The sequence below is a fragment of the Gorilla gorilla genome, chromosome 15 (genome assembly GCF_029281585.2).
Source record: "Gorilla gorilla gorilla isolate KB3781 chromosome 15, NHGRI_mGorGor1-v2.1_pri, whole genome shotgun sequence".
Lineage (NCBI taxonomy): Eukaryota > Metazoa > Chordata > Mammalia > Primates > Hominidae > Gorilla > Gorilla gorilla.
Window position 1 is genome coordinate 128,286,424 of NC_073239.2, and position 21,826 is coordinate 128,308,249.

The following is a 21,826-nucleotide window of genomic DNA, read 5'->3' on the forward strand; positions in this document are numbered from 1 at the left end:
TTATAGGTCCTTTTGGATAAATTACAAAACTGATTCTAAAACAGGGAGAAAGAAAGAAGGGAAGGAAGGAGGAATGGACAGAAAGAAGAAAGAAATAAAGAGAAAAGAAAAGAAAATAAGAAATAAGTGACACCCAAGTTGGGAAGAAAGAAAAATACTATTCTCACGTGATGTAAACATATACATAGAAAATCCTTAGGCATCTGCAGAAGTGTGCTAGAGGTATGAAGTGAATTTAACAAAGTTGTAGGATGAAAGATCAATAAATAAAATCAATTGTGTTTCTATACACAATCAACACCAATTAGAAAATAAAATTATGTAAGCAATTTAACTTATAATAGCCTCAAAAATAATAAAATAATTCAGAATAAATTTAATAAAAGGTATGCTGATCCAAAATTTCTAAATCACTAATACGAGAGATTGAATAGGTAGAAATATGTATCAAGTTCATTGGTAAATATACATGTCATACTTATTAGATGATAATTCTTCTGAAACTGATCTCCAGATTTGGCACAATCCCAGTCAAACCTATAGGCCTTTTTGGAGAAATTACAAAGCTGATTCTAATTTTTTTTTTTAAATGCAGAAGTCCTAGAATAGCCAGAGCATGTTTTAGAAAGAAGAATAAAGTTGGAAAACTTTCCAAATTTCAAGACATATTATAAAGCTACACTAAACAGTACAGTAAACTTACTGGCATGAAGAAGACATATATATCAGTGAAACAGAATAAATAATTTAGAAATATATCCTGCCTTACATGGCCAAAGTTGCCAAAATATTTCAATAAGGAAATCAATGTCTTTATAAAGATGGTACTATTAAAATTGGATATTAAATGGAGAATATGAACTTCAGAATTACCTCACACCATATCCTCAAATTAACTCAACATGTATTTTATACATAATGTAAATATAAAATGTATAAAGCTTACTGAATAGGAAAAATTTTTAATAATCTTACTATAGCTAAAAATTTTTTAGATAAGAAAAGGATGGATGAAAATGGAAAAAAATAGTAAGTTGGACTTCATGAAATTAAGACTTTTGCAACTTAAAACATAGCATCAAAAAATGAAAAGGCAAACCACAGATTGGGACAGAATAATTTTAAATATGTCTGATAAAGAACTTTCATCTAGAATGTACACATAACTAAAAAACTAAATAACAAAACACAAATAACTCATTTAACGTAATATTTTGACCTAAATGGGCCAAATATTTGTACAGATATTTTAATTTAAAAAGAGATGATGTCCAATACACAAATGAAAAGATACTTAACGTTACCCGTCATCAGGGAAATGCAAGTTAAAACCACATTGAGGTACCACTGTACACCCACTGGAGTGGCTGACACGAGCAGAACTGACCATACCACATGATGTGAAGAATTGCTATTCACACCTGGCTAGTGGGACTTCAAAATGGTACAGACATTTTGGAAAGCAGTTTGGCAGTTTCTTTTAATGTTAAACTTAGTACTGATCATATAGCCAAATAATTCCACTGCGACTCAAAATAAATAAAAACATATCCGTACCAAGCCTCATCCTTGAAGTTCATAGCAGATGTGTCCATCAACTTGTAAATGGATAAACCAGTTGTAGATGGAGTACCACTCAACAATAAAAAGGAGCAAACTGATACAACAGCAATATAAATGAATATCAAAAGCATTATGCTCAGTGAAAGAAGCTAGACATGAAAGACACCAATGTATCATTCCACTAATAGGATACTCTAGAAAATGCAAACTGTAGAAACAGAAGCAGATTAGTGGTTGCCTGTGTTCAGGAATGGAGAAAAGATCAAATGCAAAACAGCAAAAGAAAACGTTTTGTGATGATGCAGATTTTCTGTATCTTGATCATGATTGTGGTCAAATGATGATATTCATCTGCCATAACCCATTAAATTGCACATTGAAAAGGGTGAATTTTACTGTGTGTACATTATACTTAAATGGAGCTGTAAATATGTTTGGAGCTTATCTGTGAACATTAGTTGCAGAGCAGGAGTTACTTTTATAGAGTGGAAATCTGCTGAGTGCCAACTTGAGAAGGGTTGAAAAAAATTAGAACCTTCTTCCAACACATTTCAGTTAGAACACTCTTAGGATGTCGTTACAGCTGCGCTCTATATTGGAGTCTCTGATGAAGTCACATGTCTGACGATCTCAGCATGCCTTTAATCAACGGAATATACACGTGTTTTCTTTTATTACTATAAAGGATATACCAAACAACTTTTTCAAGACTTTACTTCAAAAAGGCACGTAGTTTTGCAACATTTTTGGTAAGTCTTTAATTATTTCAAAATGAAAAATTGAAAATAAAATGCAATTATTTACTCAGGCCCCCCAAAAAAAGGTCTGTACGGGGAATGCATGTGGTGTGTGTGTGTGTGTGTGTGTAAGTGTGTGATTTGAAGAATTGAAAAAATTTTAGTGGGGTTTTGTAGCATCACTTTGATAGCATCCTGTAATTTTGTATTGTGTTTGAAATAAAAATAAAGTGAATACACTGATAAAAGAATTTGAAAAGAATTTGCATTATTGCCTAAATTATGTGTGGTTTCCACAGTGGCATGAATCGAGCATCTTTAACCTACATAACAATATATCAGAAGTATTAGGTAAAAAATAAGTAAACTAGTATAACAAAGTTAAATATTTCTAAAGTAAAATTATAGCTTTATTTTTTTTTCCTGAAATGTTTTGAGGAGATATTTACACCAAAAGATATTATCACTGATCAATGAAACTTTTTCAGAATTTGCTTGTGTCCCACCAATATTTGATTACATAGTGCTTCTGTGAGTTCCATTTCATTAATTTAGCTTTGACAGGAGAGAAGGCAATGGCTCTGCAGCCTCTCTCGGTGTGGCATGATCCTGGTTCCGCTGGCTGATCTCTATTAGAACCATGGCCTTAATCATGCCTTTCATGCTTCTAACTTGATTTGCATTTGTTGTGTGATCCAAATTTATTCTCTCGTTTAGTCGCTTCCACCCATAGAAAAGCAGGTCTTTTTCATTTCTCCTTCACCATTGCCCCCATTTTTTCTTTTTGTCCTCCCATGATGAAAAACAAGACAGAAAACAAACTATAACAACAACAGACACCTTTTGTCTGTGGTCACCAATGCATTGTAGCACTAAACTTTGTTCAAAATCTCTAGATCTGACCTCTATATCTGCTGTTCCCAGAGTTTTTCAATGTGTTCTCTAGACTGCTGTGACCCACTGACAGAAAGTCTAGCTATATTTAATTGAAAGTTATTACTGTCTGATATGGTTTGGCTGTGTCCCCACTGAAATCTCATCTTGCACTGTAGCTCCCATAATTCACATGTTGTGGGAGGGACCCAGTGAGAGGTAAGTGGATCATGGGGGCAGTTTTCCCCACACTGTTCTGGTGGTAGTGAATAAGTCTCATGAGATCTGATGCTTTTATAAGGGGAAACCCCTTTCGCCTTTCACTTGGTTCTCATTTGCTGTTTGCCTGCTGCCATGTAAGATGCGCCTTTCGCCTTCTGCCATAACTGTGAGGCCTCCTCAGCCATGTGGAACTGCGAATTCATTAAACCTCTTTTTCTTTATAAATGACCCAGTCTTGGGTATGTCTTTATCAGCAGCATGAAAATTGACTAATACACTCACTGTCCATGAATGATACTCTGTTAGCCCATTTGCATTGTTATAAAGAAATACCTGAGGCTGGGTAATTTATAAAGAAATGCGGTTTATTTGGCTCCTTGTTGTGAAGGCTGTACATGAAGCATAGTACTGGCACCTGCTTCCAGGGAGGGCCTCAGGAACCTTCCAATCATGGTGGAAGGTGAAGGGAAACCAGCATATCACATGGTGAGAGAGGAAGCAGGAGAGACAGGGAGGAGGTGTCAGTCTCTTTTAAACAACCAGATATCGCATGAACTCACAGGGTAAGAACTCATTCATTACCAAGAGGACAGCACCAAGCCATTCAGGAGGCATCTATCTCCAACATTGGGGATCACATTTTAACGTGAGATTTGAAGGGGACAAACATCCAAACTATGTCAGATACCAAAGCTGACAATGCTTAGGATCTTTAGCTGTTCCAGGTTCTGGGAAAAGGGAGAGAGTTAGCTTCCCTCGTCTATGCTGTGCTACTCCATATTATATTAGTAATTATTGTTCTCTAAAGGTTCTTAAAAGCAAATAAACAAATGCAAGGCAAAACATATAAAAGGCAAGGCAAAACATACGAAATGCAAGGCAAATGCATTAAAAAACTTTTGAGTGTTAATACATAGATTTTATTTTATCTTTTTAATTTCTTTTGCTTAACCAAATAGATTATGTAGTTTTGATTAACTGGCCATGAAATAGCTCTGCCTACATAGAATTTCCCATGAATAATTGGTTGTGGAGACTTTTGTGTGTGACCCAAATCCTCCCTCAAAACTGAAGTTTGCCCAGCTATTGGGAGTGTTGGCAAATCATGCCTCTCAGCTGATTCTCTCTAGAATTTATTCTCAGGAGATCTAATTAATAACTTGTCAAGCTGATGTCCATCCTTGGGGACAACTCGTATCTGAAGAATGGCCAGTGAAAGGTATTAAAACTCCATACTCCTGCCTCAATTTAGGGCAACTCTGAAGGGTCGCCCCAGCTTCTCAGCTCCCCCTTGAGATTAGCTGAGGTATTTGTTGTGACTGCCTCACATCTCAACTCCCTTTATCCAATTCAGCTTTTTCGCCACAGTTGTTGGTTCCTAGGATTTTACCCAGTTAAATATTCTCTACACAAATCTCTATCTCAAATCTGCTTTACAGGGAATGTGGCCTCAGACAGGTTTTCATTAGGTTCTGGACGTAACTCTCATTAGTCATTGATATGATTCGGCTGTGTCTCCACCCGAATCTCACCTTGATTGTAATTATCCCCGCATGTCAAGGATGGAGTCAGGTGGAGATCATTGAATCATAGGGGCGGGTTCCCCCTACTGTTCTCCTGGTAGCGAATAAGTCTCACGAGATCTGATGCTTTTAAAATGGGAGCTTCTCTACACAAGCTTTCTTCTCTGCTACCATTTAAGATGTGCCTTTGCTTCTTTTTTGCCTTCTGCCGTGACTGTGAGGCCTCCCCAGCCATGTGGAATTGTGAGTTCCTTAAACCTCTTTCCTTTCTAAATTACCCGGTCTTGGGTATGACTTTATTAGCAGCATGAGAACAAACTAATGCAGTCTGTTCTATAAGCCCAAGTCGGATCACAGAGTCCCGCTTTCTGTTTTTTTTTTCTAGCCCATATTTCTACTAAAACTTGACTCATATAGACTTAAAACAAAATAATTAAGCATGGCTAGTATTTATTTAATATTTTATACGTGTCAGGTACTGTATGTTGTAACTTATCTTTTAATAATCTTTCCAAATCTCTAAAAGGAGAACTCTGCTCTTTTATAGAGCAAATAAGGATGGCTCTGAAAATGTTAGCATTAGGGGAAGTAGGGTGAGGGACATAGGGGGCACTTTGTGTTATTTGTGCATTTTGCTATCAATCTAAAATCAGGTCAAAATAAAAATTAAAAAATGGGTAGTAGAAGCAGGTTGTTAAGATTTTCAATGTGACTCTAGAATTTTTTTGTTTGTTGTTTGTTTTGGAGTGTAGTGGTAAGATCTCTGCTCACTGCAACCTCCACTTCCCAGGCTCAAGCAATTCTCCTGCCTCAGTCTCCCAAGTAGCTGGGATTATAGGTGCCCGCCACCACACCCAGCTAAGTTTTCTATTTTTTTTTTTTTTAGTAGAGATGGGGTTTCAGCATGTTGGCCAGTCCAGTCTCCTACTCCTGACTTCAAGTCATCCGCCCGCCTCAGCCTCCCGAAGTGCTGGGATTATAGGCATGAGCTCCCACTCCTGGCCCAAAGTTCATATTTTAACTACTAACCTAAATTATTTTAAAAACAAAAGCCTCCTTGGACTCAAACCAGGTCAGAGTGACATGATCATGTGCCTGTTTTGTGCAGGGTGAAGTGAGATTATTATCTAGGAAATAGCTGAAATGTCTTGTTGTGGGCATACATATTTCATATAAATTCTAAGCTTCATATTAGCACTTAGATTATAATTATCTAAAGAATAGAGAACAATTTCATATAATTTTCAGTGTATCAGGCGAATCAAAAGTATACATACAAGCATGCAGATGAATTTCAGTGAATATAGTGGTGACAATGCTCAACAGAATATGTGTCCCCCACCCAACCCTGCTTCTTGCTCTTTCACTGTCCTAAAGATAGAACAAAATGGTTCAGGCATCCAGCTTGTCCCCTCCACACTTCACACTTTTACTTAATAGCAGCTTATCTTTAACACTTTGTCATCTTTAAGATGTTGCTAATTCTTTCTGGTAGATCCCAGGACTGAGGATGAGGAAGAATGATTTTATTTAAATAAAGTTGCTTAATTAAAAAACCCTTTTTTTAGTTTTAAAATATTTTCATTATTTTATAAAATTTTTGTGGGTACATAGGAGGTTTATATATTTGTGGGGTACATGAGATGTTTTGATACAGGCATGCAGTGTGAAATAATCACGTCATGAGGAATGGGCTTTCCATCCCCTCAAGCATTTATCCTCTGAGTTAAAAACTATTCAATTGGCTGGGCACGGTGGCTCACGCCTGTAGTCCCAGCTCTTTGGGAGGCCGAGGTTGGCGGATCGCCTGAGGTCAGGAGTTTGAGACCAGCCTGGCCAACATGATGAAACCCCATCTCTACTAAAAATACAAAAATTAGCCGGGTGTGGTGGCGAGTGCCTGTCATCCCAGCTACTCGGGAGGCTGAGACAGGAGAATCATTTGAACCTGGGAGGTGGAGGTTACAGTGAGCCGAGATCATGCCATTGTACTCCAGCCTGAGTGACAAGAGTGAAACTCCATGTCAAAAACAAACAAAAATCAATTACATTCTTTAAGTTATTAAAATTAAACATTGTAAATGATTTTTTTTCCCAAAGCTTTTTCAAAGAAAAAAAAGTAGAAACAAAGACACTTTCTACTGATTTCCAATATGGTGACTCTGTATTTCTAGCATGTGTTAAGGTGAAAAATTGATTTTATGTTTAATACAAAACATAGCATAATGTAATGAAAAGCAAGATTGTAATGATAAAGGAAAATAACACTAGTGCTAATTTTTTTCAATTTGAAGCATTGGATTAAAATGAATTAGGTTATATTCCAACATGTTTATATTGAATTTCTTTTTTCTCCAATTGGTTTCTTTTTATTAATGGGTGAGTGTTGCATTTGTATAAGGTTTCCCTATTATATTCAATTGTTTTGAGATGCTTTTAATTTGAAGTTTTTATGTTTTCTTTTTGATGTATACATGTTATGCTTTTATGCTGAATTTGATAATTGGTGCTGTATATGCAAAGCAAATGTAATTTCCCAGCTTTTATTTTTTAAAGCCCTGGGAAGCAACATAATAAAGTAGAAATAGTATCAAGACAGGAGTTAGAATACCTGGATTCTAAAATTTAAATTAAATTAGGATCTAGTGACATTATAGGTGTTCCTTGATCTTCTGATGACCTGATTCCTCAAAAGAAAAATAAAATAATCTATAAATTGTTTCTAATTCTAAAACTCTATAAATCCTATTTTTAAAATTATAATTAGTTGAACTCTATAAGGTCACAAAAATCCCTATTAAGAAACTAAAATAAAATTTTATCATATCTTAAAAATACTCTGATCTTTTTTTATATGCTGACATGAATTCTAATTATTTTTGAGCCCCTAAAAAACATTTAAGATCACAGTTTATGTTTTATTATTGACTTTCAGATAATTAACATTTTACTGATAGATATGAACAAATCTACTCTAACAGAGATAGTCATTAGTTTATTTCTCTCTTTTCAGTATCAATAAAAAGTATCGATTTACCAATAACAATGAATTAATTGCCTGAAATAAATGAAACGTAAGCAGCAAAAGTGAACTTTTTAGTATAACTCTTCTTGTAAACATTGACTTAGTTCAAAGGGAGCTTATCTTTTAAAAAAAAACAAGCGCTAATTCATGTCTATTGGTATAGATATAATCTTTTTTTCCTTGAAAATAGATCCTACTATACTCCAGACACTATGCCACTAGGTGCAGATATTAACACAAATAGCAGGTGATCATTGTCCTCATGGAGTTTATTTTAAAGAGAACAAAGTGAGACAAAGGCACACAAGCAAAGAACTACAATACAAAGGGGATGGCATCTGACTCAGCATGGAGGTGTCACGGAAGGTGTTGTTTTGCTTAGGTTTTGAAGTGTGGGTAGGAGATGGCCCATGTTGAGAGTGGGAACTGGGAATTAAAAAGATGAGGAGGTCTCTGCAAATCTACATGGATGGGAAGTAGCATGCTGATGTGGGAAACAACTAAAAAGTTCCAGAATGCATGGTTTATAAAGCGTGAGTCAGAGAGGGCTAGACCAGTAGCCAGATCAAGGATATCTCAGATGTTATAGTCATGAATTAGTGCATTGACCTGCAGGCCATGGGAGTCACTGAAGGTTTCAGTCAGGTAAGTGAGCTGATCAGAACAGTCCTTTAGATAGGCCGCTCTTTTGGCTGTAATGGGGACACGTTTGAAGTAGGGCTATAGCTAAAAATATACAGACACTTCCTCTTGTCTACAGCCCTGCTGGCATCTGTTGTATTTTGACTTTTTAATAATAGCCATTCCAACCGGTATGAAATGGTATCTCATTGTGTTTTGATTTGCATTTTTCTGATGATTAGTGATTCTAAGCATTTTTTTTTCGTGTATTTGTTGGCCATTTGTATGTGTTCTTTTGAGAAGTGTTTGTTCATGTCCTTTGCCCATTTTTTAATTGGGTTATTTTTTTTTCTAATTGATTTAAGTTCCCTGTAGATTCTGGATACTAAAAAACAAACAAAAACCAGAAGTAAATAAATTCTCAGGACACACACACCCACACCCACACCCACAGAGAGAGAGAGAGAGAGAGAGAGAGAGACCGCCTAGGTAAGAGGCCACCAACCACCAGGGTCTAAACTGGGAACACTTTCTAGTACAGAATGAATGGAAAGGATTCATGAAATATCTAGAAAGTAACGTTAATGAGATTTACATGTATGGAGTGAATGAGGAGAAACAGGGATCATTCAGGATTCTGGTGGGAATAACAGGGGGAGCCATTAGTTGAAATTTTGAAGTGGGAGAAGGAGAGGGAGTTTTAGGGAGAAAGATGAGTTGTTTTTTTAGGTATTTCAAACCCTTGAAGCTTCTATGGGACATCAAAGTGGAAATAACAGTCTGTGGGTTGGGACAATAAAGAAAGAAATTGGTTGAAGACTAGGGGAAGAGTATAGAGCAAAGAAATATTTCAGATAATAAACATATAGAGATAGCTGAAAATGTGGGACTGGATTACAAAGGAAGAATGATTTAGTTATGAAGCCCAAGGGCTGACAGGAATGGGTGACTAGTCGAGGAGTTCATATGCATCTGTTATTGTATGAATAAAAAAAATTATCTGTTCCTTCCTAAAGATATCTTCAACCTGTTTTTGGATACATATGGGCACTGCTTTTCACTCTCTTAGCCCCATTTCTTGTTTTAGCCTCTGCTGTAGCGATCAGTTCTGCACAGGCTTTGACCCAGGCTTTGACTAGTTGGTGCAGGTGTGATATGATACTTACCTGGAATGGCCCACAGTTTGTGGCTGCTCTTACTTAAGCAGGTGGGATGCTCATGTAGGTGTCCCTTTCCTCCTCCCAGATTGAGGAGTCTTGCATTATGTAATAAAACTCCTTAGAAGGCCTATTAGGTTCCAATACAGCATTAGGCAACTTGATAAGGTATCCCATCATCAGCCTTCCTTTCTTCCCTCATTCCTCTGCCTCTCACTCTTTCTTCCTAAGTTAACTTCTTAGATAAAATGCCAACTTTCTATATTTTGTCTCACATCAGGGAAAATAATTGTATACCCCATTTCAAAAGCACATAAAAAGGTTACTGTACAGAAAATTTGTCTTTAAGAGATTAAGCTGTAATTTTCCAAATACTTTAAAATTTTATTTCAGATACGTTTTTCATTTTTATAAGCTTCATCTAAAAGCAGAGTTCACCTAAGAATATACCTAAGAGCATATTACATAGAATATATTTTATATTTCAGTAGTTTAGCTAGGATTCTTTCAAAATTGAGAGGATCTACAAATATTTCTAACACATTAGTTTTCAGTCTTAAGGCTGAGTCAAGAACAAAGCTCCTAAACTTTGCATTGGTGATTGAGAACATTTTAAAATTGTTATTTAATTCATTAATTTATTTTTAAAAAATTTTCACATTGTAATTATATAGATTTATAGGATACAATTTGATGTTTCAATGAATATGTATGTTGTCTAATGATCCAATAAGGATAGTTAGTGTATTAATTACCTCATGCATTCATCATTTCTTTTTAATAAGAAATTTCAAAATCCTTTCTTCTAGATACTTTGTAATATACAATACTTTACTTTTAACTATAGTCACCCTGCTTTGCAAAGAACACTACAACTTATTCTTCCTATATAATTGTGATTTCATAACTGTTAACCAATCTATCTCCATTTTGCCCTCCCCGCTTCTTCCTCACTGTTTGGTAACCACTATTCTACTCTACTTCTCTATTAACATTTTTTTTTTTAAGATTCCACATATGAGCAAGATCATGCGGTATTTGCTTTCTGTGTCTGGCTTATTTCACTTAACATTGTATCCTACAGGGTCATCCATGTTGTTGCAACTGGCAGAATTTCATTCTTTTTTTATGGCTGAATAGTATTTCATTGTGTGTCCATATATATATATATATATATACATATATAATTTTATGTATAATTATAATTACACATAAAATTATATATAATTATAATTAATTTTATGCATAATTATAATTACACATAAAATTATATATAATTATAATTATAATTATATATAATTATATATAATAATAATATATATTATATGTGATATATAATATACATAACATACATAATGTATATTATATATAATATACATAACGTATATTATATACATTATACATTATATATATTATAATATACATAATATATATTATGTATATAATATACATAATATGTATTATATATAAAATATACATAATATATAATGTATATTATACATATAATATATGTTATATATTAATAATATATTAATATTAGTATTAATTATTATTAATTATTAATTATTAATAATTATTAAATAATACTTATTATTTATTATTAATATTATTAATATTAATATATTAATATATAATATATTATACATAATATATTATATATAATATACATAATATGTATTATATATAATATACATAATATATATTATATATATATAATTCACTTGTTTGTTTTTATACACATAGGTTGATTCCATATCTGATTATTAGAAATAGTGCTACAGTAAACATAAGAGTGCAGATATTTTTCAAACACAATGATTTCATTTCCTATGGATATATACCCAGTAGTGGGATTGCTGGGTTATGTGATCGAATGATTGTTTTTTTTTTTATTTTTTATTTTTTAGCGAACTTCCATAAAGTTTTGCTTAATGGTTGTACTAGTTTACAACCCCATCAACAGTGCGTAAGTGTTCCGTTTTCTCCACTTCCTTGCCAACTCTTGTTATCTTTTACCTTTTTGCTAATAGCCATTCTAATGGGTGAACTGGTATCTCATTGCGGTTTTGATTTGCATTTCCCTGATGGTTAGTGATGTTGAACATGATTTTATTATATATTCGTCTTGACCCTTTCTATATTTTCTCTTGTGGCATTTCTTTTAGTTTATTTTGTCCTTTTTTTTTTTTTTTTTGCGAAGAAGTCTTGCTCTGTTGCCCAAGCTGGAGTGCAGTGGTGCAATCGGGGCTCACGGCAACCTCCATCTCCCTGGTTCAAGCAATTCCCCTGCCTCAGCCTGCTGAGTAGCTGGGGTTACAGGCACACGCCATCATGTTTGGCTAAATTTTTGTATTTTTAGTAGAGAAATGATTTCACCATATTGGTCAGGCTGGTCTCAAACTCCTGACCTCAGGCAATCCGCCTGCCTCAGCCTCCCAGTTTTGCCCATTTTTAAATAAGTTATTTATGTTTTTGCTGTTGAGTTGTTTAAGTTTGTTATATAATCTGGGCATTAACTCCTTAGCAGATGTATAGTTTGCAAATATTGTATCCCATTCTGTAAGTTGTTTTTTCACTCTGTTAAGTTTCCTTTGCTGTGCAAAAGCATTTTAGTTTGATGAAACCCCATTTATCTCTTTTTGCTTTTGTTGCCTGTGCTTTTGACGTCTCATTTAAAAAATCCTTGTAGAACCCAAAGTTATAGAGAATTTCCCACATGTTATCTTCTAGTAGTTTTTCATAGTTTTCAATCTTACCTTTAGGTCTTTAATCGCATTTGAGTTGATTTTTGTATAAGGTAAAAGATAGGGGTCTAATTTCATTATCCCACATGTAGATATCCAATCTTCTCAGTACCATTTAATGAAGAGACTGTCTTTACCCCTGTGTGTGCTCTTGACTCCTTTTTGGAAAATCAGTTGACTTTAGGTATGAGAATTTATTTCTGAGCTGTATATTCTCTTCCATTGGTCTATGTGTTTGCTTTATGGCAGTGCCATGCTGTTTTGCTTACTATGGCTTTGTAGTATATTTTGAAGTCAGGTAGTGTGGTGCCTCCAGCTTTGTTATTTTTGCACAGGATTGCTTTGGTTATTTGGGGTCTTTTCTGGTTTCATACAAATTTTAGGGTATTTTTTTCTATTTCTGTGAAGAATTTCATTGGTATTTTGATAGGGATTGCATTGAATCTGTAGGACATTTTGTTAGTATGGTCATTTCAATAGTATCAATTCTTCCATTCCATGAGTATATAGTGTCCATTTTTTGTGTATCGTAAATTTTTCCATCAGTGTGTTATAGTTTTCATTGAAGAGATCTTTCACGACCTTGATTAAATTTATCTGCAGATTTCTTGGTAGCTATTGTAAATGGAATTCCTTTCTTGATGACTTTTTCAGATAGTTCACTATTAGTGTATAGAAACACCACTGAATTTTCTGTGTTGATTTTGTATACTACAACTTTACTGAATTTATTTATGATTTCTAGTAGTTTTTGGTCAAGTCTTTAGGGTTCTCACTCTATATAAGTATATATAGAAAGAACCCTAAAGAGAGAGAGATCATATATATCTATATGATCATATATATAGATGTATACATATGTATGTGAGATCACATTTTCTACAAACAGAAACAATCTGACTTCCTTCTTTCCAGTTTGGATCCCTCTTATTTATTTCTTTTGTCTAATTGCTCTGGCTCTGACCTCCAGTACTATGCTAAATAGAAGTGGTAGAAGTTGACATCCTTGTCTTCCTCCATATCAAAGAGGAAAAGCATTTAACTATTCACCATAAATAAGATGTTAGCTGTGGGTTTGTCACCTATGGCCTTTACTGCGTTGAGGTACACTCCTATACCTACTTTCTTGACAGTTTTTATCATAAAGGAATGTTGACTTTTGTCAAGTGTTCTTTTTGCATCTGTTGAAATGATCACATGGTTTTTGTTCTTCTTTCTATTGTGGTGGTGTATCATATTTACTGATTTGTGCATGTTAAGCCATCCTTTCATCCCTGGGATGAACCCCACTTGATTATAGTGAATACTCTTTTTAGTGTGCTGTCGAAGTCAGTTCACTTGTATCTTGTTGAGAACTTTTGTATCTATGTTCTTCAGGAATATTGGCCTGTTATTTTCATTTTGTGCGTGTCTTTGTCTGGTTTTAGAATCAGGATGTTGCGAGCCTCATAAGATGAGTATGGAAGTATTCCTTCCTCATTACTTTTGTGGAAAAGTTTGTGGAGAATTGGTAGTTATTCTTTAACTGTTTGGTAGAATTCAGCAGTGAAGACATCAGGTCCTGGGTGTTGGTTGTTGTTGTTGTTGTTTTGATGGAAGATGTTTTATTATTGATTCAATTTCCAAACTCATTCTTGATGTGTTCAGATGTTATATTTCCTCACAATTTAATCTGGGTAGTTGTATGTGTGCAGAAATTTATTCATTTTATTCTACACTATCAAATTTGTTGGCATATAGTTATGAGTAATGTCTTACAATCCCTTCTATTTCTGTGGTGTATCAGTTGTAATGTCTCCTTTTTCATCTTTTATTTATTTGAATTTTCTCTCCTTTTGTCTTAGTTTAGCTAAAGGTTTGTCAGTTTTACCTTTACACTTTGTCTTATTTATCTTTTGAAATATTTTTTAGTGTCTGTTTCATTTATATCTGCTGTGAGCTTTATTATTTCCTTCCTTCTACCAATTTTGGGTTTAGTTTGTTTTTGATGTTCTAGTTACTTGAAGTGTATAATTTTGCTTTGTGATTTGAAAATCTTTCTTCTTTTTTGGTGTAGGCTTTTATTGCTATAAATTTCCCTCTTAGAACTGCTTTTGCTACGTTCCATAGGTTTGGGTATGTTGGATTTTCATTCTTACTTGTCTCAGTGACTTTTGAAATTTTCCTATTAATGTCTTAATGAGACCTATTGATTTCTTGGGTGCGTGCTATTTAATTTCCATGTTTTTATAAAATTTCCAAGGGCTTTCCTGTTGTTGATTTCTGGCTTTATATCCCTGGAATCAGAAAAGATACTTCATATGATATCTGTCTTCTTAAGTTTGTTAAGACTTATTATGTGTCATAATGTATGATTGGTCCTAGAGAATGTTTGGTGTACAGTTGAGAATAATTTGTATTCTGCAGCTGTTGGATGATGTATTAGTCTGTTTTCATACTGCTGATAAAGACATACCCGAGACTGGGTAATTTACAGAGAAAAAGAGGTTTAGTGGACTCATAGTTCCACGTGGCTGGGGAGGTCTCCCAATCATGATGGAAGGCGAAAGACACATCTTACATGGTAGCAAACAAAATAGAATTGAGAACCAAGTGAAAGGGTTCCCCCTTATAAAACCATCAGATCTTGTTAGACGTATTCACTACCACAAGAACAGTATGGGGGAACCGCCCCCATGATTCAATTATCTCCCACTGGTTCCCTCCCACAACATGTATGAATTATGGGAGCTATAATCAAGATGAGATTTGGGTGGGGATATACAGCCAAACCATATCAGGTGAGATCTTCTTTACCTGCTAGGTCCATTTGGTCTATGGTATAGTTTGAGTCTGTCATTTTTTGGTTGATTTTCTCTTCATAGAATCTGTCCATTTTTAAAGTGGAGTGTTGAAATTTCCTACTAATATTGTATTGCAGTCTATCTCTACCTTTAAATCTAATATTTGCTTTATATATCTGGTTGTTCTGGTGTTGGGTACATATATAGTTACACCTAAGTAATATATATGTTATGTCCTCGTATTGAATTGGGCCTTTTATCATTTCATTATACAGTGACATTCTTTTTTTATATAGTTTTTTTATTTAAAGCCTTTTAAAATATGACATGACTGTGGCTACTCCTGCTTGCTTTTCATTTGTTTGCATAAAATATATTTTTCCATCTCTTCACTTTCAGTCTATTTGTCTTTAATAGTGAGGTAAGTATCATGTAGGCAGCATATAGGTGGGTTTTGCTATCTGAATCCATTCATCCACTTTATATCTTTTAAGTAGAGTTTAATCCACTTCTATTCAAGTTTATTATTGATAAATTAGGACTTCCTTCTATCATTTCATTAGTTGTTTTTTAGATTACTTGTTCACTTCTTCCTTTCTTATTGTTTATCCCTCTAGTTTGGTGGTTTTCTGTGGTGCTAAGCTTTGTTTCTTTTCCCTTTTTTGGTGTGTGTGTGTGTATCTGCTGTAATTTCTTTCTTTCTGGTTAGTGAAACTAACATACAGAGTCCTGTATTTGTAACAGACTATTTTACACTGATAACAACTTAACTTCTGTCACATAAAAATACTCTTGACTTCTCCCCCCCACACACACAATTTATATTTTTGTTACCTTACATTGCATCTTTATGAATGGTAGACTCCATGGAACATAGGATCTATGTCACAACTAAATCAATTATTTAATGGCAGCATTAAAGCAGCCCAAAGAATGTGAAAAACTGGTGTGGGTGTATTTAACTTTTTAAAAACTATGTTTCATAATGGTTTCATTAAAAAGTCTTTATCAGTTTGCTAATGCCTAGTTTTTACAACCAGCCACCATAGATTTTACAGGATAAATATATTATTTCAGTGGTAATTGAAGCAGAATTTTTGTTGCTCTTCTTACCCTTAGAGATTGTGTATTATCCTCAGACGTAATTCTTTGATTTTTTTTTCTTTTCATGTTGTTACACATAGTTACCAACAATCAACGTGAGAATAACCTTTGAATATTTTCAAGCATTAAGATTTGTTTATACAGCTGCAGAATTAGACAACCAACACTCTTGGGTCCTTACCTCTCAGCATACACCTGATTATTAACTTAAAGGTATGATGGGAAAAGTATCAATTTTTGTTGGTCACCTAGATTTGGAAATATGTAATAACTATAAGCTTGGGTCTGCTTCTTCAGAAGCCTAGGAATTGGAGTGATGGTTCTCTGAAGAGGCTGGAAACAAAGTATGTGTTTCCAGAAGGCTTAATAGAATATGTTGAGACATAGGCCATTAACACAAAAGTGAAAGAAATGCAAAAAATGTATGAAAGTAAGGATTTGAGAAGGGAAATTTTATTTTTAAGTCTAAGATTCCTATGAATTATATGAAAGTAAATGACCTATCCTTAAAATTAGCCAAAGGAAGCACTTTACTTATCAATATGATATGACTTTTCATACTCTTATCTAAAGATATCCTAAACTAAGATCCAGTTTTCTAAGTAAAGACCTTTTACTCATGCTTTAAAGCATGTTAGATGATTCCTACCACATCACATCATGTTGTTTACATGTATGATTTAAACTGCATTTATTCTTCAACTCACTGGTTCCTTAGGCTTCTTATCTTTCCTTGCACGCTTAGATAATTTTATGTTAAATTGATTTTTAGAAGTTTAGTTGCTGGGCGTAGTGGCTGTCGCCTGTAAACCCAGTACTTTGGGAATTCAAGGCAGGTGTATTGCTTGAGTCTTGGAGTTTGAGGCCTGCCTGGGAAAGATGACAAACCCCATTTGTACAAAAATAAAAATATTAGCTGGGTATGGTGGCACATGCCTGTGGTCCCAGCTACTCCAAGGCTGAGGTGGGAGGATGGCTTGAGTCCGAGAGGCAGAGGTGTGAGCCAAGATCATGCCCTGCTCTTCAGCCTGGGCAACGAAGCCAGACCCTGTTTCAAAAAAAAATATAGTGAGATTTGATTTCTATTTCTATGTGATTCAAAAGTAGGAGAGCTTCAAGGCTAATGACTATTAAAAAATGGCCATTGCTACTTGCATTTTCTATGAAGCCAGCATACACAGCAACGTGCAACATAAAAACCAAGCTATTTAATATGTAGCTTAGATTTCAGGTTTGATTGTCTTTGAGGTTTGATTATTGCAAAGATCAATTGCCAGACCAAATATAGTCTATTTCTGTATTTGGCCTTTTTATCATATGAAACATCCCAGCCTTGGGTATAAATTAAGAGCAAATACAGACATTTATACCGATAGCGGTGTAGATATTTCCATGTTTATACAGTTACCGGTGTAGATACTTCCATGTCTATACAGATAGCGGTGTGGATATTTCCATGTTCATACAGATAGTGGTGTAGATATTTCCATGTTAATAGAGATAGCGGTGTAGATATATCCATGTTTATAGAGATAGCGGTGTAGATATTTCCATGTTTATACAGATAGCGGTGTAGATATTTCCATGTTTATACAGATAGCATTGTAGATATTTCCATGTTTATAGAGACAGAGGTGTATATATTTCAATATTTATAGAGATAGCGGCGCACATAGTTCCATGTTTATAGAGACAGCGATGTAGATATTTCCATGTTTATACAGATAGCGGTGTAGATTTTCCATGTTAATACAGGTAGCGGTGTACATATTGCCATGTTCATACAGATAGCGGTGTAGATATTTCCACATTTATACAGATGGCGGTGTACATATTTCCATGTTCATACAGATGGCGGTGTAGATATTTCTATGTTTATAGAGATGGCGGTGTAGATATTTAAATGTTTATACAGATAGCTGTGAAGATATTTCCATGTTTATAGAGATGGCGGTGTAGATATTTCCATGTTTCTACAGATGGCGGTGTAGATATTTCCATGTTTATACAGATGGAGGTGTAGATATTTCGATGTTTTTACAGATAGCGTTGTAGATATATCCATGTTCACACAGATAGCGGTGTAGATATTTCCACCTTTATACAGATGATGGTGTAGATTTTTCCATTTCCATACAGACGGCGGTTTAGATATTTCCATTGTTATAGAGATGGCGGTGCAGATATTTCCATTGTGATACAGATGGCGGTGTAGGTATTTTCATGTTGATACAGATGGTGGTGTACATAGTTCCCTGTTCATACAGATGGCGGTGTAGATATTTTCATTTTCCTACCGATGGCGGTGTAGATATTTCCATGTTTATACAGATAGCGGTGTAGATGTATCCATGTTCATACAGATGGCAGTGTAGATAATTCCATGTTCATACAGATGGAGTTGAAGATATTTCCATGTTTATAGATATGGCGGTGTAGATATTTCCATGTTTACACAGAAGGCGGTGTAGGTATTTCCATGTTTACACAGATAGCGGTGTAGATATTTCCATGTTTATACAGATAGCGGTGTAGATATTTCAATGTTTATAGAGTTGGCGGTGTAGATACTTTCATGTTCCTACAGTTGGTGGTGTAGATATTTATATGTGTACACAGATAGCGGTGTAGGTATTTCCAAGTTTATGCAGATAGCGGTGTAGATATTTCCACTTTTAGGCAGATAGCAGTGTAGATATTTCAATGTTTAAACAGATAGCGTTGTAGATATTTCAATGTTCCTACAGAGGGCGGTGTAGATATTTACATGTTTATAGAGATGGCGGTTTAGACATTTCCACGTTCATACAGATGGCGGAGTAGATATTTCCATGTTTATACAGATAGCGGTGTAGATATTTCCGTCTTTATACACATAATGGTGTAGATCTTTCCATGTTTTTAGAGATAGCGGTGTAGATATTTCCATGTTTACACAGATAGCGGTGTAGATATTTCCATATTTATACAGATGACTCTGTAGATATTTCCATGTTTACAGAGATAGCGGTGTAGATATTTCCATGTTTACAGAGATATCGGTGTAGATATTACCATGTTTACACAGATAGCGGTGTAGATATTTGCATGTATATAGAGATAGCGGAGTAGATATTTCCATGTTTACGCAGATAGCATTGTAGATATTTCCAAGCTTATACAGATAGCGGTGTAGATAATTCCATGTGTACACAGATAACGGTGTAGATATTTCCATGTTTATACAGATGGCGGTGTAGATATTTCCATACCCATACAGATGGCGGTGTAGATATTTCCATGTTTATAGATATAGCGGTGTAGGTATTTCCATGTTTACACAGAAAGCGGTGTAGATATTTCCATGTTTATACAGAGCGTAGTGTAGATATTTCCATGTTTATATGGATGGCTGTGTGGATATTTCCATGTTTATAGAGATAGCGGTGTAGATATCTCCATGTTTACACAGATAGCGGTGTAGATATTTCCATGTTTACACAGATAGCGGTGTAGATATTTCCATGTTCATACAGATAGCGGTGAAGATAATTCCATGTGTATAGAGATAACGGTGTAGATATTTACATATTCCTACAGATGGCTGTGTAGATATTTCCATGTTTGTACAGATAGCGGTGTAGATATTTCCATGTTTACACAGATAGTGGTGTAGATATTTCCATGTTTACACAGATAGTGGTGTAGATATTTCCATGTTTATACAGATAGCGGTGTAGATATTTCCATGTTTATAGAGATAGCGGTGTAGAAATTTCCATGTTTATACAGTTAGCGGTGTAGATATTTCCATGTTTATACAGATAGCGTTGTTGATATTTCCATGTTTATAGAGACAGCTGTGTAGATATTTCCATGTTTATACAGATGGCGATGTAGATATTTCCATGTTCATACAGATGGCGGTGAAGATATTTCCATGTTTAGAGAGATAGCGGTGTAGATACTTCCATGTTTACACAGATAGCGGTGTAGATATTTCCATGTTTACACAGAGAGCGGTGTAGATATTTCCATGTTTATACAGATAGCGGTGTAGATATTTCAATGTTTATAGAGTTGGCGGTGTAGATATTTTCATGTTCAGATGGCGGTGTAGATATTTCCATGTTTATATCGATGGTAGTGTAGATATTTCCAAGTTCATACAGATGACGGTGAAGATATTTCCATGATTATACACATAACGGTGAAGATATTTCCAAGTTTTAAGAGATGGCGGTGTAGATATTTCCATGTTTACACAGATAGCGGTGTAGATATTTCCATGTTTACACAGATAGCGGTGTAGATATTTCCAAGTTTATACAGATAGCGGTGTAGATATTTCCATGTTCATACAGATAGCGGTGCTGATATTTAAATGTTTATACAGTTAGCGGTGTAGATATTTCCATGTTCATACAGATAGCGGTGTAGATATTTCCATGTTTATACATATAGCGGTGTAGATATTTCCAAGTTTATACAGATAGCGGTGTAGATATCTCCATCTTAATATAGATGGCGGAGTAGATATTTATATGTTCATACAGACGGCGGTGCAGATATTTCCATGTTCATAGAGACGGTGGAGTATATATTTCCATGTTTATAGAGATAGCGCTGTAGTTATTTCCATGTGTAAAGATATAGCTTTGTAGATATTTCCATGTATATGCAGATCGCTGTGTAGATATTTCCATTTTCATGCAGATAGCGGTGTAGATATTTCCATGTTCAAACAGATAGCGGTGTAGATATTTCCATGTTCATGCAGATAGCAGTGCAGATATTTCCATGTTTATACAGATAGCGGTGAAGATGTATGCATGTTTACACAGATAGCGGTGTAGATATTTCCATGTTCATACAGATAGCGGTGTAGATATTCCCATGTTCATCCAGATGGCTGTGTAGATATATCCATGTTCATACAGATGGCGATGAAGATATTTCCATGTTCATACAGATAGCGGTGTAGGTATTTCCATTTGTAAACAGATAGCTGTGTAGATATTTCCATGTATATGCAGATAGCTGTGTAGATATTTCCATTTTCATGCAGATAGCGGTTTAGATATTTCCATGTTCAAACAGATAGCGGTGTAAATATTTCCATGTTCATAGAGATACCGGTGTTGATATTTCCATGTTCATACAGATAGACGGGTTATTTCCATGTTCTTACAGATAGCGGTGCTGATATTTCCATGTTTATACAGGTGGCGGTGTAGATATTTCCATGTTTATACAGATAGCTGTGTAGATATTTCCATGTTTTTACAGATAGCGGTGTAGATATTTCCATCTTAATACAGATGGCGGAGAAGATATTTATATGTTCATACAGATGGCTGTGCAGATATTTCCATGTTCATACAGATGGCGGTGCAGATATTTCCATGTTCATACAGATAGCTGTGTAGTTATTTCCATGTGTAAAGAGATAGCTGTGTAGATATTTCCATGTATTTGCAGATAGCTGTGTAGAG